Here is a 26253-nt window from a genome sequence, read left to right as displayed (position 1 = left end):
AAGAATTGGAAACAGTCCAAGTGCCGATCAACACACGAGTGGAGTAGCAAAATGTGGTATATACATATGATGGAATATTATACAGCAATTAAGACGAGATGACGTCGTGAAACACATGACAACATGGATGAGCCTTGAGGACATAATGCTGAGAGAAATAAGCCAGACACAAAAGGATAGATACTGTATGACTAGTTTTATGACTATGGTAAAGGTAAAATCAGAGGCTTATAATACAGAATATAGGGAATTTAGAGATACATAGAAGCTAGAGATGGATGAACAATTAGATAATGAGGTTAAACTCAAATGTAAAGGAATAGATAAAAGTGAATGTGGTTCTCTAGTGGCTCTATAAGGTGAAAAAAATTGAAAGGGGTTGTATAGATGTATGTGTCCCACTGATTAACACTAGCAGTACAAATCAGTTATTACAAGAACTACTGCAAAGGTATGATTCGTGTACAAAGAGTGTGTAAGCCCAGGGAGAAAACTGCTATTGCATCCTGTGGGCTATGTTTAACAGGAAAACATCAACACTATCACAGCAACAGCAGAGGTAAGTAATGGGGGGAGGGTCAAGAATTAAGAGGATGTTTAGATTTCCTATTTAGTGAGGGTGTATTTTAGTTTTCTTTCTCTTTGGAACAGTGAGATTATCTAAAATTGAGAATGTTGAAGGACTGTGAACTTTGGACATTATAGATGAATTCCAGTAGATAGGGGTGGCTGAGAGATGTACTGACTGAAAAGTAGATTAGCAAATGATGGTGTACACATATGATCGAATATTGTGCTTCTACAAAAAAAGAACAGGGTTGTGAGGCATGCAACATTGTGAATGAACCTGCAGGTTTTTGGTGAGACAAAAGAAACCAGAAACAAAAGAACAATTATTGTATGGTCTTCTTTAGAAAATGCTTATAAGAAAATAGGCCTAGAAGTTCTTGTAGCAATTCTGTTTTGTCCAGAGCAGTAATTATTATTTGTGGATTTTTAGAGGCTGTTTTATATATATATATAACTGGTATTTAGAGGTAAGAATGAAAGGAATTATGTCAGGATTAAGGTAATTCAGCACACAGGGGAAGGGAAACATTGTCTATATTTTAGAACCTCACTTACTCTTTGAGACCAGAGGAAGAAATATTTATTTCGTCCAGAATGTAAATTTTCTGTAGCACGTAATATAACTCAACCTGTCTAGATAGCTCATTTAAGCAATCAAAATACAAGAAGCCCAGAATTCAGATTGGGGCCTTTAATCCTATGTAGCTTAATGTAATGTCTGGATATATCCCATAATATATTAAGCAGGTAATAAAAAAATATTGGCAAAGTCCCTTGAGGGATGGGAGAAGAAATATGAAACTATTGAACTTTACCACTGGGGAAGCCCCTAGTACTGTGTTAAACATTAGGGACCCCTAAATCAATAGACCAAGACCTTGACCTTGAAGCTTACTCTTGTGAAGCTTATGTATGTAGTGGAAAAGCTTAGCTTACCTTTAGTGCCGAAGAGTCACCTCAGGAGAACGTCTTTTTTTGCTCAGGTCTGTCCTCAGAGCTGCTGGCTTCACAGCCTGCTTGACAAGTTTTGGACTCTTCCATTCCCATGGTTGCATGAGACAGCTTTATAAATCTCATATTTACAGATCTTTCCTCTTGATTCTGTTTCTCTAGAGAGCCTGACTAACACTGTGCAAAGTGTGCAAAGATGCACTGTGCAAAGATGAACTTAGTAACAAGCACTAAAAAAAGATTGAGAGACAGTGGGAAAGGATAAGTAAATGACTATGTTGTTGAGGTAAGTAGGTATTCAGCCAAATATGACTGTTATATACTTACAGTGTTAAATATTAACCCCATGATAGCTGTAAGGAAAATATATTAAAAATAGCCCCTGATAGAAAAGAGTGGCATTAATATGGTATGGAACAAAAAAGCAAATAAGTATACATATATGCATTAATGGAAGAATTGAGATGGAAAAAAAAAAATCCTAGTATCAGTAGTAACTGTAAATGTGAATGGGTTAAATTCTGCAGTCAAAAGGCAGAAACTGGCAGACTGGATCAAAAAGGATGCCAAACTATATGTTCTCTGCAAGAGACTAGCCTTAAATTGAAAGATACAAGTACATTGAATGTAATACAAGTACATTGCAGAGTATAAAAAATATACTATGCAACTAGTAACCAGAAGAGAGTTGGAGAAACCATACTAACTGTAGATATAGTAAACTTTATGTTAGCAGCAGTTATAAGGGACATAGATGCCCACAATATATTGATAAAGGGGTCAATTCAGCGTGAAGACATAATAATTATAAACTTATATGTGCACCCAACAGCAGATCCCCCAAATATATGAAGCCAAACTACAAGATTGGGAGGGAGAAATTGATGGTTCCACATTGATAATAGGAGGCTTTATCTTCTTTCTCCACTTTTGATTTTTTAAATTGAATTAAAACTTGTATACAGTAAAGTATACAAATCTTAGGTGCAGAATTCAGTTAATTTGTGCATATCTATGAAGACTTTATTAATGATTAATCCTTTAATAGCCCAGCATATCAGTCTTTTCTTTTTTGGTTAATGCTCTTGTGTCCTATTGAAGAAACGTTTGCCTAACTGAAGGTCATGAACATATTTTCTTTTTTTTTCATCTAGAAGCTTTGTAGTGTTACCTTTTACATTAAAGCTTATGGTCCATCTTCAACTCATGTTGTGTACTCTGAGGTGTAGGTTGTGATTTAGTTTTGCCACATAAATAGCCAGTTATTTGAGCACTGTTTATGTGAGTTTTTTTCAACATTGAATGGCTTTGGTGCACACCTTGGGCTAAAATCTGTTGGCCTCATAAATGTGATCAGTTCTGGACTCTGTTCTATTCCGTTGAGATGAATGTCTATCCTTACAATAGCACACTGTCTCGAATACTGTAATTTGGTAGGTTGCCATGAAGTCAGAGAATTTAAGTCCTATTTAGTTCTTTTTCATAATCATTTTGGTTCTTAGAGGTCATTTGTATTTCCATATAAATTTTAGAATCAACTAATTTTCCAGGAAAAATTTTGCTGAGATTTTTACTGAGACTGCATTGAAGTTATAGATAAATTTGAAAAGAATAGACATCTTTACAATAAACTGTTAATAGTTTCTAGATTCTTTTGGTTTTCCATCATGTACTATCCTATAACCTAATCTAATTGGCAGTTTTATTTTTCCCTTCTAAACTTTGAACTTTCTATTTCTTTTTTTGTCTCATTTCACATTCTAAGACTTGTAGAGTAGAACAAGTGATATGATGGTGGTGGATATCCTTTGCCTTGTTCCTAAGCTCAGAAGAAATGTATATAATATTTAACCCCAAATATTAAGGAAGCTTTATGAAATTGATGAAGCACTCTTCTGTACCTAGTTTGAAGAGAGTTGATTGTTATCAATTTTATTTCCCTAAATACCCTATGGTTTTTCTCTTTATTCTGTTAATGTATTGAATTTCCTTGACTGATTTTCATGCATTAAACTACCTTGCATTCCTGGAAGAATCTTATAAAATATTGCTCGTGCTGTCATCAGAAAACAAGTTGGCAACTGTGTCCTCTCTTTCTGATCTTTAGGATAATTTGTAAAGAATGATGTTCTGGTTTGCTAGCTGCCAGAATGCAACACACCAGAGACAGATTGGCTTTTAATAAAAGGGGATTTATTTTGTTGGTTCTTCAGAGGAAAGGCAGCTAACTTTCCACTGAGGTTCTTTCTTACGTGGAAGGCACAGGATGGTCTCTGCTGGTATTCTCTCCAGGCCCCTGGGTTCCAACAACTTTCCCCGGGGTGACTTCTTTCTGCATCTTCAAAGGCCTGGGCTGAGCTGCTAGTGCCAAGATGAGGAATGCTGAGCTGCTTAGCTGTGCTACATTGCGTTCTCTCATTTAATCACCAGCCAATTAAGTGAAACGTCACTCATTGCAGCAGACACGCCTCCTAGCTGACTGCAGATGTAATTAGCAACAGATGAGGTTCACGTACCATTGGCATATGTCCACAGCAACAAGACTAGGTATGCTTACTTGGCCAAGTTGACAACTGAATCTAACTAACACATGTCCACCCCTTGTCAACTTGGCAACTTCAAGCATCACCTTAAACAGATGCAAAAAATTCTGTTCTTGCTGTGGACCTGTGAATCTCAAAACAAGTTGTCTGGTGCCAAGATGCAAAGGATGATATTCACAGGATATAGATTGTCATTTCCATAGGGAGATATTGGAAGGAAAATCTGCAGGCAAACACCATTGGATTTCAAAGTCTGAAAGTCATTTATCCTTCGGCTGTAGAAAGTGGCAGTCCCACCCCTTCCAAGGGCCTATGCAGTGGCCTGCCTCTTTCCAAATCAACCTCGGGGAACATTGAGGAGACCACCTCTGGGCTCCACTCTCTCCAGGCATCAGGGCCACCCCTGGGCTCTCTGCCAGTTCTGGGGCACATGCTCAACCCCTCCACATGGTGGCAGCCAGGCTCTCCCAGTGCCCCAAGGAGCGTGCTATGCCTTTTCCAAGGCCCGAGGCTGCACAACTCTTCCACTGCAATGAGAGGGGAGACTCATCCTCGCCCTTCAGGGTAAACTCACCCTCTCCATGTATATGGGTGGGTCCACTCTCCTGGCCGAGGTTTCTTGGCTTCAGACCCAAGCTTCCATGGTTCTTACTCTGCAAACTCCAATTTTTCCCTTTTGTGTCCTCCTTTGCCAAGGTTGGCAGTGGTTCCATTTACACCACCAGTCTCTTCAAGCCCTCCAGGACTTCTCCATCATTCTTTTCACGGTTCCTCCAAAATCTTCCCTTTAGCCATCCAAAAACTGTTCCAGCATATCTGGTATTTGCAAACCACAGCAGCACCCCACTCTCTGGTACCAAATCTGTTCTGGTTTGCTAGCTGCCGGAATGCAACACACCAGAGACGGATTGACTTTTAATAAAAGGGGATTTATTTTGTTGGTTCTTCAGAGGAAAGGCAGCTGACTTTCCACTGAGGTTCTTTCTTACGTGGAAGGCACAGGATGGTCTCTGCTGGTATTCTCTCCAGGCCCCTGGGTTCCAACAACTTTCCCTGGGGTGACTTCTTTCTGCATCTTCAGAGACCTGGGCTGAGCTGCTAGTGCTGAGATGAGGAATGCTGAGCTGCTTAGCTGTGCTACATTGCATTCTCTCATTTAATCACCAGCCAATTAAGTCAAACATCACTCATTGCAGCAGACACGCCTCCTAGCTGACTGCAGATGTAATTAGCAACAGATGAGGTTCACGTACCATTGGCTTGTGTCCGCAGCAGCAAGACTAGGTATGCTCACCTGGCCAAGTTGACAACTGAATCTAACTAACACAAATGATATCATTTCTCCTTTAATGACTAGGAGAATTGATCTGTGAAGTCATCTGTGCTTAGAGATGTGTTTTGGAAAGGTTTTTAATTGCAGATTTAATTCCTTTAATAGGTGTAGGGTAATTCATATTTTCTTTTTGTGACAGTTTTTGGTAACGTTTTTCAAAGAACTTGTCCATTTCATCCAAATTGTCAAATTTGTTGACATAAAAGTTTTTCATATATCCTCTTAAATTTTCATTCCTGACATTAGTAATTTGCATTTTCTACCTTCTTCCATGTCAGTCTCCTCCTCACTCTCTCTTTCTTTTATCAGCCTTATGAGGGGTATAATAATTTTAAGTTTTCAAAAATATAGTTTTCTGGTATTATAGATTTTATCTTAATTGTGTGTTTATTTTCTAGTTATTGATTTCTGTTCTTATCTTTATTTTTTCTCTCCTCATACTTTCTTTTGATTTAATTTGGTTATATTTTTCCAGATTATTGAGATTGAAATTTAGATCTCAGATTGCTGACTTTACAACATTTCTTCTTTTCTAAAATATGCATTTGGATGCATAACTTTCCCTCTGAACCTTGCTTTAGCTACATCTATGAGTTTTGACTTAATCATATTTTCGTAACTTATTTAACAGTTTTTTTCTAATTTCCATTATAATTTCCTCTTTGGTCTATAAGTTTTTTAGAAACTTATCTATTGATTGTCAATATTTGAGAATCTGGATATCTTTTTTGTTTGTTTACTAGTTGAATTCCACAGTGTCAGAGAACATACTCAGTATGATTTCAATAATTCAATGTGATTTCAATCTAAAATTTTTGTAATTAGCTGTAGAGCCTGGTATATGATGTATTTTGGTAAATGCTTCATGTACACTTAAAAAGAATGTGTTTAGTGCAGTTTTGGATGCAAAGCTCTAGATAACTCAATTAGATCAAGTTGATTAGTCATCTTATTGAATCTTCTAAATCCTTACTGATTTGAATGCTCTGTCAGATATTGGTAGTGTAATTGTGGGCTTGTCTATTTCTTTTTTTTTATTTGTCATCTTTTATTTTGTATACTTGAAGGTATGTTATTAGGTATATATAAATATATATATACTTTTACTTATTCCTAAGTATAAGCATATACTTTTATGTATATAAAAGTATATATATATTTTATCTTCCTATTGAATTGAATATTTTGTTGTTATAACTTTATTCTAATAATACTTCTTGATATAAAGTCTGTTTTGTCTGAAATTAATATAGCCACACATTCTTCAGTTTAGAAGAATGTATCATCCTTTTGTTTCAGCTTTCATTCACTGCATGTTTAACGTGCGTCCCCTTTTTTATTGTTTTATTGCTTTTTAATGCAACTTTATTGATATGTATTCAGACACCATGCAAAGTCCATCCCATGTGTGCAGTCCACAGCTCACAGTATCATCACATAAGTTGTGAATTCACCACAATCCATTTTAGAATATATTGCTCCAAAGAGAAAAAAGTAGTTATATATAAAAGGAAATCCCAAACATGCCATACCCCTTGTTCTCCCTTATTATTTACCCCAATTATTGGTGTGGTACACTTGTTACTGTTGATGAAAGAATATTGATGTTACTATTAACTATTGTCCATAGTTTTTCTCATATACCAGTCTGTTATTAACTCCATCTAAAAGTGTTGTACATTTGTTCTGGTTTATAAAAGAACTTAGGTACATAGTTATTGTTGACCGCAAGTTTCACTGTATTAAACATTCCCATATTTTAACCTTTAGCTTTTCTTCTGGTGACATACATGACTGTAAACTATTTCTTTCAACCACGGTCACATAAAAGTAAGCACTATTTTTTCCCCATTTGACCATTTTTATTTAAAAATATACATAAAATGGTTACAATAATAAATACTCAAAAATATCTCTAGTCAGTTGGGGTAATTCAATGAAGAATTTTTCCAGTTTCCCATTTTTCTGAATATTCTGCTCATATATTTTACTATTGTAATGAAATACATTTGATTTTAGGAAAATTGTGTCACCATTGCTAATATTAAAAACTATACATACTGGAAGGCCTCTGGTGTGAGAACAAGCTGCAAAGATGAAGGTGAAGATGCTGAGCCAGAACCCAGACAACTATATCCGCGAAACAAAGTTGGACTTACAGAGAGATTGGTGATGACAAAACTGTGAAGCACTGGAAGATGGATGGCCTAGGCTATGGAGAAGAGGAGAAGCCACTGCATACAGTGTTAGGAAAGATGGTGTACACTGGAATTGATCATCACTGGAAAGAAGCTGTTTTTGCCACATGTGGACAACAAGTGGACATTTAGGGTGAACAAAGAACCAATCCTGTATGTTCAGTGACCTGGGGATTTGACAATATAAGTAGTATTAAGTTTAACCCATTTGAGACATTTCTCTGGGGAAGTTGTGCTTCTGACAGAAATATAGTACCATATTATATGAGGCAAGCCACTCCTCTGAAGAAGGTTGTCTTAGATATGAGAACAAACACAATCTGTTGGAACCCATGGAGGCTTTCCTTTTTACTGCAGCAAATAAAAATTACAACTTCTATCCTTTTCATATGCGGGCATTTGACATGTCTCTAATGGTTCATATGGATCATGTATCTATAGTGCTTGATTTGGATTACTCTCCTACTGGGAAAAAAATTGTATCTGTTAGCTTTGATAAGTATATTCAGATGGCAAAAATAACATGTTGCCTTTTGTGCAGCACACATTTATTTATTCATTTATCTGTTCATGGATACTTAAGTTGTTTCCATTGCTTTGGCAATTATGAATACTACCATTACGAGCATCATTGTACAAATGTCTGTTCACATCCATGCATTTAGATTTTCTAGGTATATGCCAAGTAGCAGATTTGCTGGAATGCAAGGCAAACCTATACTTAGCTTTTCTGAGGAACTACCAAACTGTCCTCCACAGTGACAGTACCATATTACATTTCCACCATCAGTGAAAGTGTTCCTATTTCTCCACATCCTCTCCAACACTTGTATTTTCCTGTTTAATTGTGGGTATTCTAGTGGATGTAAAATGATACCTGTTGCATGAAAGGCAACGTGATATTTGTGGCCACACATTTCCTCGCATTTGCAGGCTTCAGTGATATAAAAACAGATTTTATTTGGAAAATAATTAAAAGAGCTTTAAAAAATAAGGCATAGTTACATCACCAGATAAGATGGCACCAGTACCTGAAGAGAAGTGCTAGGAGGTCTTGAAGCAGCCTTCCAAGTCTCATTAGTAAAAATCCACAGCAAAGCATTCTTTTCCTGGATAAAATTCTGATGAGATGCTCTCTCTTTTCCATAAGATTCTCCTCTCCCCTTCTTCTCATAAGTTTCTCCTCTCTCTCTCTCTAACTGCTTGCATGTAGTTTTTATGGTATCTTCACACAATAGTGGCTGAATTCCAATTAGCTTACATGACCAGGCCCAGTTAGGTCCTCTGGGACCTAGATATCTTTTTCAAACTATACCTTCTTCCAGGAGGCTAGCCAGTCCTCCCACCTAGAGTGTACATTTCAACTGTTTCTTATCAAGGTCATGTAATGGCAACATCAGCTGAACGGAAGAGACTCTACAGATCTTTTTCTTACAATAACTCATTGTGGTTTTGATTTGCATTTCCCTAATACCCTGTGAAGATGACTCTTAAACATTTGTATTTCTTTCTTGGGAAAATGTCTATTCATATCTTTTGTCCTTTTTGTTTTCTCATGGTCAGGCTTTGGAAATTGAACCTAGGTCTCTAGCATGGCACGTGAGAACTCTGCCACTCAGCCACTGTTGCCCGCCTATTTGCCCATTTTTTTTATTGTGTTGTTTCTCTTTTTATTATCAAGCTGTAGAATTTCCTTAATTTTTCTAGATATCAAATCCTTACCAAATATGCAGTTTCCAGATATTTTCTCATACTGAGTTTGTTGCCTTTTTACCCTTTTGACAGAGTCCTTTGATGCACCAAAGTATTGAATTTTGAGGAGATCCCATTATCTGTTTTTTGTTTGTTGCATGTACTTTGGATAGAAGATCTAAGAAACTACCTCCTACCTCTATGTCTTGGGGATCTTTCCTATGTTTTCTTCTAGGAGGTTTATGGTACTGGCTTTTATATTTATGTCTTTGATACATTTTGGCATAATTTTTGTATACAGATTGAGATAGGGGTCTTCATTCATTCTTTTGGATGTGGATTTCCAGTTCTCCCAACACCATTTATTGAAGAGCATAGTCTATCCTAATTGAATGGACTTGGGAACCTTGTCAAAAATCAGTTTACCATAGATGTGAGGGTTTCTTTTGAGCTCACAATTAAATTTCATTGACCAGTATTTCTATCTTTATGCCTGTACCATGCTGTTTTTAAAATGTAATTAAGATATTTTTTAAATTTTTTATTAATTAAAAAAAATTACAAGAAAGAAACACAAACATTCCCAACACATACACTCAGCAATTCACAATATCGTCACATAGTTGCATATTCATCATCATGATCATTTCCCAGAACATTTGCATCAATTCAGAAAAAGAAATAAAAAGACAACAGAAAAATAAAACAAAAACAGAAAAAAAATTTACATACCATACCCCTTACCCCTCCCTTTCATTGATCACTAGCATTTCAAACTGAATTTATTTTAACATTTGTTCCCCCTGTTATTTATTTTTATTCCATATGTTCTACACATCTGTTGACAAGGTAGATAAAAGGAGCATCAGACACAAGGTTTTCACAATCACACAGTCACATTGTGAAAGCTGTCATTATACAGTCATCATCAAGAAACATGGCTACTGGAACACAGCTCTGTATTTTCAGGCAGTTCCCTCCAGCCTCTCCATTACATCTTGGTTAACAAGGTGATATCTACTTAATACGTAAGAATAACCTCCAGGGTAACCTCTCGACTCTGTTTGGAATCTCTCAGCCATTGACACTTTGTCTCGTTTCACTCTTCCCCCTTTTGGTCAAGAAGGTTTTCTCAATCCCTTGATGCTGGGTCTTAGCTCATTCTAGAGTTTTTCTCAATCCCTTGATGCAGAATCTCAGCTCATTCTGGGATTTCTGTCTCATGTTGCCAGGAAGATCCATACCCCTGGGAGTCATGTCCCACGTAGACCGGGGGAGAGTGGTGAGTCTGCTTGTTGTATTGGCTGGAGAGAGAGGCCACATCTGAACAACAAAAGAGGTTCTCTTGGGGGTGACTTTTAGGCCTGATTTTAGGTAGGCTTGACCTATCCTCCGTGGGGTTAAGTTTCAGATGAACAAACTCTAAGACTGGGAGCTCAGCCTATAGCTTTGGTTGCCCACACTGCTTGGGAGAATGTCAAGAATTCAATTTGGGGAAGTTGAGTTTTCCCCCGTTCTCACCATTCCCCGAAGGGGACTTTGCAAATACTTTTCCACTCACTGATCAGATCACTCTGGGATTCATCAGGGCATCACCTGGACAAACCAACAAAATCTCATTTCCTATACAAAGTTCCATGTACTTAAGATGTTCAACCAACTATCAACATAAGTTATATTAGGAGATGCACTAGTCAAAGTATAAATTTGTACCAAATAAACATTTTTTGCTTTAGTCTCACACATAAGTTGAAATTTTAAAATGTTAGTTACCATTTAATTTCAGCATAATGTAGTAATGACATTCTTTTGTTCTTCCTCATGCAAAAACATTTTTTTAATTTGTACATTTAGTCACTATCATTATACACTCTAGGCATTCCTAGATTATGCCATCTCAGTCTTTATCATTTATGTTTCTTTGTGATTTCATTTATGCCCCAGCCCTCCTCCCTCTATCATTCTCATATTTAGCTTCATTCAATGTTTTGGCATAATTGTATTTCAGTTAGGTAATATTGTGCTGTCCATTTCTGAGTTTTTATATTCAGTCCTGTTGCACAGTCTGTATCCCTTCAGCTCCAGTTACTCAATATCTTACCCTATTTCTATCTCCTGATGGTCTCTGTTACCAACGAAATATTCCAAGTTTATTCACTAATGTCAGTTCATAGCAGTGAGACCATACAGTATTTGTCCCTTTGTTTCTGGCTAATCACACTCAGCATAATGTCCTTAAGGTCCATTCATGTGGTTACATACTTCATAACTTTATTCTGTCTTACAGCTGCATAATATTCCATCGTATGTAAATGCCACAGTTTGTTTAGCCAACCGTTTGTTGGTGGACATTTTGGCTGCTTCCAAATCTTGGTAATTGTAAATAATGCTGCTATAAACATTGGTGTGAAATGTCCATTTGTGTCCTTGCCCTCATGTCCTTTGAGTAGAGACAACATATAGATGGGTCCTGTTTTTTAATCCATTCTGCCAGACTATGTCTTTTGATTGGAGAGTTTAATCCATTAACATTCAGTGTTATTACTGCATGGGTAGTACTTTCTTCTACTATTTTGCCTTCTGGATTTTATATGTCGTATCTAATTTTCCTTCTTTTTACCTTTACTCATAGTCTTCCTTTCTACACTCTTCTCCACAGCTCCCTCTTCTGTCTTTGTATCTGTCTCTAGTGCTCCCTTTAGTATTTCTTGCAGAGCTGGTCTCTTGGTCATAAATTCTTTCAGTAATTTTTTGTCTGAAAATGTTTTAATTTCTCCCTCATTTTTGAAGGACAGTTTTGCTGAATATAGAATTCTTGCTTGGCAGTTTTTCTCTTTTAATAATTAGATATATCATCCCATTGTCTTCTTGCCTCCATGGTTCCTGCTAAGAGATCTGCGCATAGTCTTATTGGGTTTCCCTTGTATGTGATGGATTGCTTTTCTCTTGCTACTTTCAAGATCCTCTCTTTCTCTTTGACCTCTGGCATTCTGAATAGTAAATGTCTTGGAGTATGTCTGTTTGGATCTATTTGGGGTACGCTGCATTTCTTGGATCTGTAATTTTAAGTCTGACATAAGACTTGGGAGATTTTTCAGTGATAATTTCCTCCATTAGTTTTTCTCCTCCTTTTCCCTTCTCTTCTCCTTCTGGGATACCCAGAACATGAATATTTGTGCGCTTCATATTGTCTTTAATTCCCTGAGTTTCCTGCTCATATTTTTCTATTTTTTCTCTATGTTTTCTTTTTCTAGCCGGATTTCAGATGTTCTGTCCTCCAGTTCACTGATCCTATGTTCTGTCTCTCGAAATCTACCATTGTAGGTTTCCATTGTTTTTTTTCATCTCTTCTGCCTTGCCTTTCAGTCCCATTAGTTCTGTGATTTGTTTTTTCAGACTTTCAGTTTCTTCTTTTTGTTTATTCCTTGCCTTCTTTGTATCCTCCCTCAATTCATTGATTTGGTTTTTGATGCAGTTTTCCATGTCTGTTAGTATATTCTGAATTAATTGTATCAGCTCCTGTATGTCATTTGAATTGTTGGTTTGTTTCTCTGACTGGGCCATATCTTCAATTTTCCTAGTGTGATTTGTTATTTTTTGCTGACTTCTAGGCATTTAATTACCTCAATTAGTTTATTTTGGAGATTGCTTTCACTTCTTTTACTGGGGTTTTCTTGCTGGATGAATTTGTTGTCTGTCTGTTCTTTGACATTCCATTCAGCTTTATCTGGAGCTCTAGCTTAAGTTTTGTTTAACAGAGGAGAATTTTTCAGTTCTTGTTTCTTGCCCTGCTTGTATGGTGCCTTTCCACCCCCCACCCTTAGGAGGTTCTACTTAGATATTATAGACCCCAGCCGGATTTTCCCAGACCAAACTGGCCTTCTATTAGGAGGAGTCACCTGCGTCTGTTTTCCCTGAGGGTGAGTCCTAGCAGGTTGAAAGACTTTCCTGTGAAGTCTCTGGACTCTGTTTTTCTTATCCTGCCCAGCATGTGGCAGTTGTCTGCCTGCAAGCTCCACCAGTGTGAGATGATGCGGTACCTTTAATTTTGGTGGACTCTCCCTGCTGGGGGCGTGGTGGAGGCAGAGGAGAGGTTGTAGGCTGATTTTAATGGCTTCAAATTACCAAACCCTGGTGTCTGAATTCCTTGAGGGAGGGATTCCACCTGAGTTGGGCTTCCCCGCTTCCCTGGGAAAGTCACAGGCTCCAGACAAGCCCCAAAAGAGCTCACTACTGCCTATGCCTGGGGCAGTTGCAGCCTGAGAAGTCCTGCCGCTATATCCAAAGGCATTCAAGCCTTTGTAGAAACACAGCCACAAGAACCTCTGTTTCCTTCTTTTTTCCTCCAGTTTTTCCGTCAGCCCTGCCCTCTTGGCGCTGGGGCAAAAATGAGCAACCTCCACTTAGACCAGTTTCACCTAAGCTGGGGGCCTATTTTTAGTAGTCAGAATTTGTTAATTAATTCCACAATTGACGTTTAATTGTGCTCAGTCCCTGTTGCTGGTAAACTTCCTTTCCTTTCCCCTCTGGGAAGCAGCCTGTGGGGGAGGGGCACCGGCTGCCGCAGCTTGGGGAACTCACAGTTCTGGGGGGTCTTGCAACCAGTCCAACTGGTCCAGACTGGGATATGCTGTGTGTCCAGTCACTGACGTGACCCCAGGAGCTGTTCTGTACTGTTTCTGGTTATTTAGTAGTTGTTCTGGAGGACGAGCTAAAATGCGCATATTGTTAAGCCACCATCTTTACCCGGAACCCCCTATGTTATGATATTTTAACATACCCTATAATCATCCAGGGTGTACAGTCAGTTGTTCATAGTATCATCGTTTGATTATGTATTCAGCACTGCAGTAGTATTTGAACATTTTTGTTACTCCAAAAACAATAGAAAGAGAAAAACCAAAACCCCTAACATTCCATACCACTTATCTCCACCCCCATTACTTATTTTGTATTATTGTTTTTCACTCATCTGTCCATGCTCTTGATAAAGAGTGCTGTCGCATGGTTTTCAGATTCATACAGTCACACCTAAAAGTAATATAGTTTTGCAGTCCTCATCAAAAATCAAGACTACTGGATTACAGTTCAACAGCTTTAGGTCCATCTTTGTGCCTGTACCATGTTGTTTTGACCGCTGTGGCTTTATACTGTACTTTAAAGTTTGATAGTTGAGTCCTTACACTTCTTTTTCACTATGCTTTTGGCTTTTTGACGTCCCATTACCTTTCCAAGTGTCATAGTCAGGTTTATGTGTCAACTTCGCCAAGTGGTGGTACCTGTTTGTCTGGTTGGGCAAGTACTGGCCTGTCTGTTGCAATGAGGACATTTCATAGAATTAAATCATGATCACGTCAGCTGCATCCACAGCTGATTCCATTTGTAATCAGCCAAGGGAAGTGTCATTGGCGATGGGTGATGCTTAATCTAATCACTGGAAGCCTTTTAAGGAGGATTCAGAAAAGACAGGCTCTCTTCCTGCTTCGGGTGGCATATCTCTCCTGTGGAATTGGTCGAGACCCTCCATCAGAATCATTGGCTTCACAGCCTGCCCACCAGATTTTGGACTCTGTGTTCCCATGGTCATATGAGACACTTTTACAATTTTTATATTTGCGAGTGTTCCCTGTTGATTCTGTTTCTCTAGAGAACCCTAACTAATACAACTTGGTACCAGGAGTGGTTCTTAAGAAGCAGAATCTTAAAAATGGGTTTTTATGAATGGTTTTCTAATCTGACTGGACTCAAAGGCACTAAGGACTCTGTTTCCCAAAATCAGAATGACAGTCCCAGTCCATGGAGTGAGTTGGTAAAAGAGATAGAGTATCACCATTTGATTCTCCTAATGCTTCGCTTGTATGAAGCCAGGTTCTGGGGGATAATGTTTTTGACAGCTTTACAGAGTTTTGTGGAAATAAGAGGTATAGAGATGTTGGCTGGTTGTTGATAGATTTACTGGGTACATTAAGGAGTGAAAAGGATGGGCTTAAGGCTTAAGTGCCGTCTGACAGATGTAGACATTTCTATGAGTATCCTGAAGGAAAAATCTTATATCCTATAGCCGTAGACTTGAGATCTCTGAAAATCAGACTCAGAATCTTATTGTTAGAGTAGCAACTTTACAACGTAAACTGAAATCTCAGTGTCGCATGGTGTCTGCCGTTATCAATGAGGGCATTGATTGGAAAGGAGTGGGACCCTGAAAAATGGGATGGTGACATATGGGTTGAAAATGATGTTGGGGGTGATTTGAAACCCTAGGTCATGCTGAGCCTTCTCTAGATAACCCTGTAATAGTCTGCCCTGAGGACATAGCCACCCCACCTCTGGCCTGCCTTGAGGAGTTGGCCACCCAACCTCCTCCAGAAGGAATTAGCCCTAGAGTGATTAACGCTGTTTCACCAGATGAAACTGCAAATGAATATCCTGAAGCAGATGGCTTGGAAAATATTTCTAATTCTTTTCATGACCCACCCCCATCACCCCTTATTTCTTCCAGACCTATAACTAGACTAAAGTCCCAACAGGCCCCTAAAGGTGAGGTACAAAGTATCACACATGAGGAGGTACATTATATTCCAAAAGAACTGTGTGAGTTTTCCAATTTATATAGACAGAAATCAGGGGAATATGTATGGCAATGGATTTTAAGGGTGTGGAATCCTGGTGGGAGGAATATGAAGGCTGGATTAGGCTGAATTTCTTGATATGGGCCCACTAAGCAGAGACTTTACATTGAGTATTATAGCTTGAGGGGTTAGAAAAGGTATTAGCGGTTCGTTTGGATGGTTGGTTGAAACATGGATCAAAATGTGACCAACATTACCTGAGGTTGAAATAACTGCCCTGGTATAATGTAGATGAGGGGATCCAGCGGCTTAGAGAGATTGGAGTGTTAGGGTGGATTTATCATGCAAAGCCTGCTTTTACACCTCAGGAATGTCTGGATGATGCACCTTTTACCAAAACAGTGAGAACTAAATTTCTGAGACTAGTGCCATCATCCCTGAAGAGCTCTGTAGGTCAGATATTACTGAGGAACTGCTATCACTGAGCTGGAATCCTTAAACACACAATGGGAATGACCAGATCCCGAATAGGCAGAAGACAGCTGGCAGCACTTAATTGCCAAAGACTGGGTAGACATGGCAATTATAATAGACAGCAAACTCAAAGCAGGAGTCAGAATTATATGACACACAGAGATTTGTGGCATTGGCTAGTAAATAATGGGGTACCTAGAAATACAATAGAAGGGCAGTTTACTAAATTCTTGTTTGAGCTGTATAAACAAAAGAGTTCTAGATCAAGTGAACAGAAGTCTAACCTGAAATACAAAAACACAGAGTTATGGCCCCTTAATCAATTTCCAAACTTGAGACAGTTTACATACCCAGAGCCCCTTGAATGAAGGGGAAGCCAGGTCCCTTTGGGGGAGAACCCTGTTACACTGCCACAAATTTATACTGTTGGTATTCCTCTAAGCCTTCCCCAAGGAGATTGACGGCCTTTTACCAGGGTAACTGTTCATTGGGGGAAAGGAAATGATCAGATATTTCAGGGATTATTAGACACTGGTTCAGAAGTGATATTAATTCCAGGGGACCCAAAACATCACTCTGGTCCACCAATCAGAGTGGAGGTTTATGGAGGCCAGGTGATCAATGGAGTTTTAGCTCAGGTCTGTCTCACAGTGGGTCCAGTGGGCCCTTGGACCCATTCTGTAGTTATTTCCCTTGTGCCAGAATGTATAATTGGAATAGACATACTGAGCAACTGGCAGAATCCCCACACTGGCTCTCTAACTCATACAGTGAGAGTTATTATGGTGGGAAAGACCAAGTGGAAGCCACTAGAACTGCCCCTGCCTAGCAAAGTAGTAAATCAGAAGCAATACCAGATTCCTGGAGGGATTGCAGAGATTACTGCCACTCTTAAGGTCTTGAAGGATGCAGGAGTGGTGATTTCCACCAGATCCCCATTCAACTCTCCTATTTGGCCTGTGCAGAAAACAGATGGGTCTTGGAGAATAGATTACAGAGGATTATTGTAAGCTCAATCAGGTGGTAACTCCAATTTCAGCTGCTCTTCCAGGTGTGGTATCATTGCTTGAGCAAATCAGTACATCCCTTGGTACCTGGTATGTAGCTATTAATCTGTCAAATGTCTTTATCTCGATAGCTATTAGTAAGGACCACCAGAAACAGTTTGCTCTCAGCTGGCAAGGTCAGCAATACACTTTCACTGCCTTACCTCAGGGGTATATCAACTCTCCAGCCTTATATTATAATCTTGTCCACAGGGACCTTGATCATTTTTTCCTCCCAGAAGACATCACACTGGTCCATTATATTGGTGATATCATGTTGATTGGACCTAGTGAGCAAGAAGTAGCAACTATTCTAGACTTACTGGTAAGATATTTGCGTGTCAGAGGATGGGAGATAAATTCAACAAAAGTACAGGGGCCTTTCACCTCGGTGAAATTTCTAGGTGTCCAGTGGTGTGGGGCATGTCAAGATATCCCTTTTAAGGGGAAGGAGAAGTTGCTGCATCTGGCCCCTCCTATGACTGAAAAAGAGGCATAACGCCTAGTTGGTATCTTTGTATTTTGTTGACAACATATTCCCTGTTTGGATGTGCTACTCCGGCCCATTTATCAAGTGACCAGGAAAGCTGCTTATTTTGAGTGGGGATCTGAACAAGAGGAGACTCTGCAACAGGGCCATGCTGCTGTACAAGCTGCTCTGCCACTGAACCATATATTCCAGCACATCCAATGGTGCAAGAAATGTCAATGGCAAATAGAGATGCTGTTTGGAGGCTTTGGCAGGCCCCTATAGTTGAATCACAATGCAGATCCTTAGAATTTTGGAGGAAAGCCTTATCCTGCAGGTAACTACTATCCTCTTGAGAAACAGCTTTTGGCTTGCTACTGGGCTTAGTAGAGAGTGAATGCTTAACCATGGGCCATCAAGTTACCATGAGACCTGAGTTGCCTATCATGAGCTGGGTGTTGTCTGACCCACTAGGCCATAAAGTTGGGCATGCACAGCAGCAGTCTATAGTAAAATGGAAATGGTATATTGAGATAAGGCCAGAGCAGGTCCTGAAGGTACAAGTAAATTACATGAGGAAGTGGCCCAAATGCCCATCATCTCCTCTCCTGCCACATTACCTTCTCTTTCCCAGACCAGAGCTGTGGCCTCTTGGGGAGTTCCTTACAGTGAATTCACTGAGAAAGATTAAACTTGGGCCTGGTTTACAGATGGTTCAGCACAATATGCAGTTACCACCTGAAAGTGAACAGCTTCAGCACTGCAACCCCTTTCTGGAATGTCCTTGAAGGACAGTGGTAAAGGGAAGTCCTCCCAGTGGGCAGAACTTCGAGCAGTACACCTGGTTGTTCATTTTGCTTGGAAGGAGAACTGGCCAGAGGTGCATTTATATACTGACTCATGGGCTTTTGCTAATGGTTTGGCTGGATGGTCAGGGACTTGGAAAGACCATAATCGGAAAATTGGTAACAAAGAGGTCTGGGGAAGAAGTATTTGAATAGGCCTTTCTGAGTGGGCTATAAACATGAACATGTTTGTGTCCAATGTGAATTCACAGCAGAGGGTGACTTCAGCAGAGGAAGGTTTTAATAATCAAGTAGATAAGATGACCTGTTCTATGGTTACCTGTCAGCCTCATTCCTCAGCAACTCCTGTCATTGCCCAGTGGGCTCATGAACAAAGTGGTCATGATGGTAGGGGTGGAGGTTATGCATTGGCTCAGCAACATGGACTTCCACTCAACAAGGCTGATATGGCTACAGCCACTGCTGAGTGTCTAATTGCCAGCAGCAGAGGCCCACACTCAGCCCCCGATATGGCACCATTCCCTGAGGCGACCAGACAGCTGCATAGTGTCAGGTTGATTACATTGGACCTCTTCCTTCATGGAAAGGGAAGTGATTTGTTCTAACTGGAATAGACACATACTCTGGATATGGGTTTGCTTTCCCTGCACGCAGTGCTTCTACCAAAACTACCATCCATGGGCTTACAGAATGCCTTATCCATTGTCATGGTATTCCACGCAGCATTTCTTCTGATCAAGGAAGACACTTCACAGTAAACGAAGTGTGGGAGTGGGCACATGCTCATGAAGTTCTCTGGTCTTACCATGTTCCCCATCATCCAGAAGAAGCTAGATTGATGGAACGGTGAAATGGCCTTTTGAAAACTCAATTACGGTGACAAGTAAGTAGCAGTACCTTGAAGGGCTGGGGTAATATTCCCCAGGAAGCTGTATATGCTGTGAATCAATGTCTGCTCTATGGTGCTGTTTCTCCCATGGGTCCAGGAACCAAGGGGTGGAAATGGGAGTGGTACCACTATTATCCCTAGTGATCCACTAGGAAAATTTTTGCTTCCTGTCCTTGCGACCTTGAGCTCTGCTGGTCTACAGGTTTTAGTTCCAAAAGGAGAAGTGCTTCCACCAGGAGAAACAACAATGATTTCATTCAACTGGAATCTAAGACTGCCACTTGATCACTTTGGGCTACTCATGCCCCTGGATCAACAAGCCAAGAAAGGGATTACATTATTGTCTGGAGTGATTGACCTTGACTCTCAGGGGGAAATAGGGCTGCAACTACACAATGGAGGTAAAAAAGAGTTTTCTTGGAATATAGGAGGTCCCCTAGGGCATCTTTTAGTACTACCATGCCCTGCAATTAAAATCAGTGGAAAACTATAACAACCCAATCCAGGCAAGTATCAATAGCTCTGAAACTTCAGGGATGAAGGTTTGGGTCACCCCACCAGGCAAAGAACCACGGCCAGCTGAAGTGCTTGCTGAGGGTAAAGGAAACATGGAATGGGTAGTGGAATAAGGTAGTGATAAATATGAACTTTAACCACGTGATCAGTTACAGAAACGAGGACTGTAATGCTATTTTGTTCCTGTTACGCTTTTTAAGTTGTGAGATATCAAGTTTAAGGATGAATATTACCCAAGGACTTGTACCCTATTCTGGAGAGATTTAATGTGTTTCCAGTTATATGTAGGATGATTGGGTATTGTTAGGTGAAAGAAAAAATGTGCATTTTAATGTTTTTTATTTAGAAATGAGGTATGGTTTAAGGTGATATGTATAACTGCCAAGTTGACAAGCGGTAGACTGTCATGGTCAGGTTCATGTGTCAACTTGGCCAAGTGATGGTGCCTGCTTGTCTGGTTGGGGAAGTGCTGGTCTGTCTGTTGCAATGAGGACATGTCTTAGAATTAAATCATGACCACATCAGCTGCATCCACAACTGATTCCATTTCTTATCAGTCAAGGGATGTGCCTTCTGCAATGAGTGATGTTTAATCTAATCACTGAAAACCTTTTAAGGAGGATTCAGAAGAGGCAGTCTCTCTTCCTGCTTCGGCTAGCAAGCCTCTCCTGTGGAGTTAGTCCAGACCCTCCATTGGAATCATTGTCTTCACAGCCTGCCCTCCAGATTTTCAACTCTACGTTCCCACGGTCATGTGAGGCACTTTTATAAATTTTGTATTTGAGAGTTTTCCCTGTTGATTCTGTTTCTCTAGAGAACCCTAACTAATACACCATGTAAATTTGATAATTAGCTTTCTATTTCTGCAAAGGGGACTGTTGGGATTTTGGTTGGTATTGCATTGACCCTGTAGGTGAATTTGGGTTGGAGACACCCTTTCAACAATGCAAAGAACGTCTAGACAGATCAACAAAGAAGTACAAGACTAGAATGATACTCTAAACCAACCAGACTTAACAGAGGTATGGAACACTACACCTAACAATAGAATATGTATTTTTCTGTGGTGTACATGGGTCATTTACCAGGATAGAAGTTATATTAGATTTTAAAAAAGGTCTCAATAAATTCGAAAATATTGAAGTCGTATAATTTGTACTCTCTGATCATAACAGAAGGAAACTAGACATCAATAACAGAGAAAGGAAAACTATTTGGAAATTGAACAATATACTTTTATACTGCCAGTGTGTTTAAAGGAAATCACAATGGAAATTAGCAAATATCTTCAGGCTGACATAAATGAAAATAGGACATACCAGAATTCATGGTGTGCAGCAAAGGCAGTGCTGAAAGGCTGATTTATAGCTCTGATTGCTTACAGTGAAATGGAGAAAGGCTTCAGTCAGAGACCTAACCTCAAAACTGGAGAACTAGAAAAAGATTGACAAAGTGCACAAAGGGATATGAGGGAAGGAAATAATAATGAACATAGGAGAGATAAATGAATAAGGAACCAAATACAATACAGAGAATTGATAGATCTTTAGCTAGACAGAGAAGAAAAGAGGGTGTACAAATAAAAAATACCATAAATGAAAAGGGGAAGTTTACTGCTACACGTACTGAAATAAAGAAGCATTGTAATATGAATATAATGAATAATTGTATGCCAATAAGATAACTTAGATAAAATGGCCATTTTTAGAAACAAAGTAACTATACTGAACCAATAATTAATAGAGGACTGTAACAAACCAATTACTAGTAAAGAGATTGAATCAATAATCAGCAACTTGCCAATACAGAAGAGCACAGGACCAGATGGTTTCACAGAGAAATTCTTTCACTTGTTCTACTCCAATTCTGCACATGCTCTTCCAAAAATATTGAAGAAGAGGAAACAATCCCTAATTCATTCTACAAGGCCAACATCACCATCATACCAAAGCCAGAAATAGTTATGACAAGAACAGTACTATAGACCAATATCTGTTGTAAATGTAGATGCAAAAATCATCAACAAAATACTAGCATACAGAATCAAATCGGATATTAAAAGAATTATATATCATGATCAAGTGGGATTTATTCCTTGTATGCAAGATTGGTTCAGTATAAGGAAATCAGTGAAGTATACCCCATTAACCTCTTAATGGGGAAACCAAAAAGAAATGATAATTCCAGTTGATACAGAAAAGTCATTGGACAAAATTCAGCACTTCTTCATGTTAAATGCACTTAGAACACCTGTGAGAAGGCGAGTTTCAAGATGATGAAGGGTGTATGTGAAAAACCCACAGCTAGCATCCTACTTATTGGTGAAAGACTGAAAGCTTTCCCTTTAAGATCAGGAAGAAGGCAAGGATTGCTTGTGTCACCACTGTTATTGAACATTGGTGGAGAAGCTCTTGCCAGAGCAGTTAGGCAAGAAAAAGAAATATACAAAACATCCAAATTGGAAGGGAAGTAGCAAGACTTTCCTATTTGCATTTGTTATGTTTGTATATACAGAAATTCCTAAAACATTCACAACAAAGCTAAAGGTAATAAATGGATTCAGTAAGGTGGTGTGATACTAGATCAACACCCCAAAATCAGTAGTGTTTTTATATACATCCATCCAGGGAAAGATGCCTTCGTTCAAGAAACCTGATGAAGTTCACGGTTTCTCCCTCAAGTGAGAAGGCAGATAGCCAACACAGTCAGGTCTTCTCTTTCAGCTGGAAGGGCACGTGGCAAACATAGCACATGGCGAATACAGCATCTTCTGCTAGCTGTCTCTCCTGGCTTCCAGTTTCATGAAGCTCCCAGAGAGGCGTTTTCCTTCTTCATCTCCGAAGGTCGCTGGCTCATGGACTCTGTTTCGTGGTGCTGCAGCATTCTCTGCTCTTTCTGAATCTCCTTCTTTCTCCAAAATGTTTCCTCTTTTATAGGACTCCATAAACTAATCAAGACCCACCCAAATGGGTGGGAGACACGTCGTCACCTAATCCAGCTTAACAACCACTCTTGATTAAATCACGGAGATGATCTAATTACAGTTTCAAACATATAGTGTTGAATAGGGATTATCCTGCCTTTATGAAATGGGATTTAGATTAAAACATGGCTTTTCTAGGGGACATACATCCTTTCAAACCAGCACAGATTTGTACAATAAAACTACAAAATATTGCTAAAAGAAATCAAGGACTGAAAAAAACTGGAAGAATCTTCTGTGTTCATGGGTTGGAATCTAAATTTTTAAGATGTCAATCCTGTCACATGATGACAACATGAATGGACCTTGAAGATATATTGAATGAAATTATCTGGAAATAAAAGGACAAATATTGCATTATCTCACTGACTTGAAACAATGAAATAAGCATATTCATACTGTCATGGTCTAGAATATGTGTTACCATGGGAAAGGATGGGATGGGGTAGTGACAGGGAATGGAAAGTTAGGCTTAACATTTACAGGTTTCCAATTTGTAATGATAGAAATGTTTTCATAATGAGTGGTGGCAATGGCAGCACATTGTGAATGCAACTAAAAGTGCTGAAATATACAAATATATGTGTGTGTGTGTGTGTTTTAGTTTGCTAACTGCTGTCAGAATGCAATATAATTAAAAGGGGGAAATGATTGTAACCACAATAAAATTTTTAAGAATTCCATGGAACCACACTACTCAGTGAACCCAGAGTTAAACCATGGACTGTAATTCATAGTACAGTTATAAAAGCATGCTACTATTAATTCTAACAAGTGTTCCACACTAGTGCAAAGTGTTACTAAGAGGGAGTATATGGGAATACTGTATTCAACCTAAGATTGTTCTAAAACCCCTCGAGTTTCTAATAAAGAAAAAAAATCTGTTACCAGAGAGAAATCATATGACCTCACTGGTTTATTTTCCTAAATATTCTAAGAAAAATTAACACCTGTGGTTCTCAAACCTATTCCATATGTATCTATCTGTTAGTGCATCTGTCTGTTCATGTGTCTATATATCTCTTTATCCATTTTCTGAACAGTTGTGTATAACTTGTGTTTTAGTTTGCTAACTGCTGTCAGAATGTGACATAGCAGAAATGGAATGGCTTTTAAAAAGGGTAATAAGTTACAAGTTTACAGTTCTAAGGTCATAAAAATGCCCAAGCTAAGGCATCCAGAGAAAGGTACTTTTACTCAAGAAAGGGTAATTTCTATCACATGGGAGGGCACATGGCTGGCATCTGTTTTCCTTGTTCCCAGTTCTGTTGCTTCAGCTTCTAATGCCAGTGGTTTCCTCTCTAAGCATTTGTGAGCCTTCACTTAGTTCCTCTGTGACAAAACTCTGGGTCTGGCTTACTTAGTATATCATGGGTCGGCAAATGGCAATATCTCCTGAGCTCTGGATCCCCAAACGTCCATGTCTAGGCATCTGCTTTCTCGCTGTTGTCACTTCAAGTATCTCCAAATATTTTTTTCTCTGTTGGTGGAGCATTCCAAAATATTCCCTCTTTTAAAGGAGTCCAGTAAACTAATCAAGACCTACTTTGAATGGGCAAAGTCATATCTCCACCTAATCAGAAGTCCACACCCATCATTGAGTGTGTCACATCTCCATGGAAAAAATCAAAGAAAAGATCCCACTGTATAGTATTAAATCAGGATTAAAGAACAGGACTTTTCTGGGTACACAATAGTTTCAAACAGGCACAGATTGTATACATCATGCTCTTTATTTCTTCGTATGGCTGTTATTTGTCAGCTCTTAGCATGCCAGTATGGGATTGCAGACTCCCTCAGCTTTTGTTTATCTGTGAGTATAAGACAATTGTGCTAGATACAGAATATTAGTTGGCATGTTTAATTATAGAAGGTTAGAGAAAAATCATGCAGAAGGTACAGTTTCCATATATCCCCCCATACACTACTACCCTGTTATTAACAAAGATACAGTTTTTCTTTAATTATAACAGTTTTTCTTTAATTATAACCAATGAAATTATATTATTATGATTTCACCTTTGTCTCTATTCCATAGTTTACATTGGGGTTTACTGTTGTATGGTTTCACGTTTTTCTTTTCTTTTAAATTTTTTTCTGGTGACATTTTATCTTTGCATCCAGCAGTTTGACTGTAACCTATTGTGGTGTGATTCTATTTGGTATCTTGTTTGGTGTTCATTAAACATTCTGAATATGTATTTACAAGTCTTTCATTAAACTTGGGATGTTTTCAGCCATGTTTTTTGTGAATATTCTCTCTGCCTCTTTCTCTGTTTCATCTCCCTCTGGAACTTCTGCAGTGTATATATTGGTATGTTTGATTCTGTTTTAGTTCCCTAAACTTCTCAAAGGATTTACCTTGAAATGGTTCAGCTTAAACAATGGGAATTTATTATCTTGCATTCTTGCAATATTGAAACCATGGAAATATCCAAATTAGGCATCAAGGCAATGTTTTCTTCCTTAAGATGCCCTGTCTGTGATTCTTGTTTCTTCTGCCACTTGACAAGGCACATGACAGTGTCTCCTGATCTCTCTATTCTTTTCCTGGTTTCATTGCTTTCAGTTTCTTGTGTTTGTGGCTTTATCTTTCCCTCTCTCTGCTTTCATTTCATTTATAAAGTACTCCACTAACAGGATTAACACCTGTTAGTCTTGACTCTCTTGGCTTGAAAGGATATCTTTGGTGCGTCCCTCAGCATCCATGGTTCTGCCCTTGAAGTGATTTTCTTTCAGTCTTTCCTTTTCTGTCCGTTTTTGTCCAGCTTGTCAGTCCAGGTTATCCGTAGTTCCATTCATAAAGATCTTGCTTGAAACTTGTTGGTTTTGTGTGTAGTATACAGGGTCCAATCCATCAGACTTTAGGACATTCAATAGATACTTTCTGGATAGAAAAGTATCCAGATTTACCTCAAATCCTGATTTACACTGAAATGACTAACAGATCCATGTTTAAACTCTCACACTGAGGACTATTCTCTAGGAACTCACCTTTCCAAAACTCATTCTTTTCCAAGCCATGTATTTCTAGTTTCTGTTCTCCCAGTAGTTCTCAACTCATCCCTTTCCTCTCACTGCAAGGAGAAATCATGATGCACTTTCCACAATTAGCTTGGAAATCTCTTCAGCTAAATACCAGGCTCATCATTTTTAACTTCTGCCTTCCACCCAACATCAGAACTGAATTTCATGAAGTTCTCTGTCATTTTAA

At 38.9% G+C, this 26253-nt stretch overlaps 1 protein-coding gene and 1 pseudogene across 1 annotated transcript in view; both read left to right on the top strand.

Moving 5' to 3' along the window:
* The window catches only part of LOC143646865 (uncharacterized), a 67019-nt gene that overhangs the window by 20945 nt on the left and 19821 nt on the right, over nucleotides 1–26253 (top strand).
* Nucleotides 1797–11978, top strand: LOC143645644 (DDB1- and CUL4-associated factor 13 pseudogene; annotated as a pseudogene).

Source organism: Tamandua tetradactyla, chromosome 9, assembly GCF_023851605.1.
Source record: "Tamandua tetradactyla isolate mTamTet1 chromosome 9, mTamTet1.pri, whole genome shotgun sequence".
NCBI lineage: Eukaryota > Metazoa > Chordata > Mammalia > Pilosa > Myrmecophagidae > Tamandua > Tamandua tetradactyla.
Note: the sequence above shows the minus strand (reverse complement) of the source record. Positions and strands in the feature narration are given on the sequence as shown.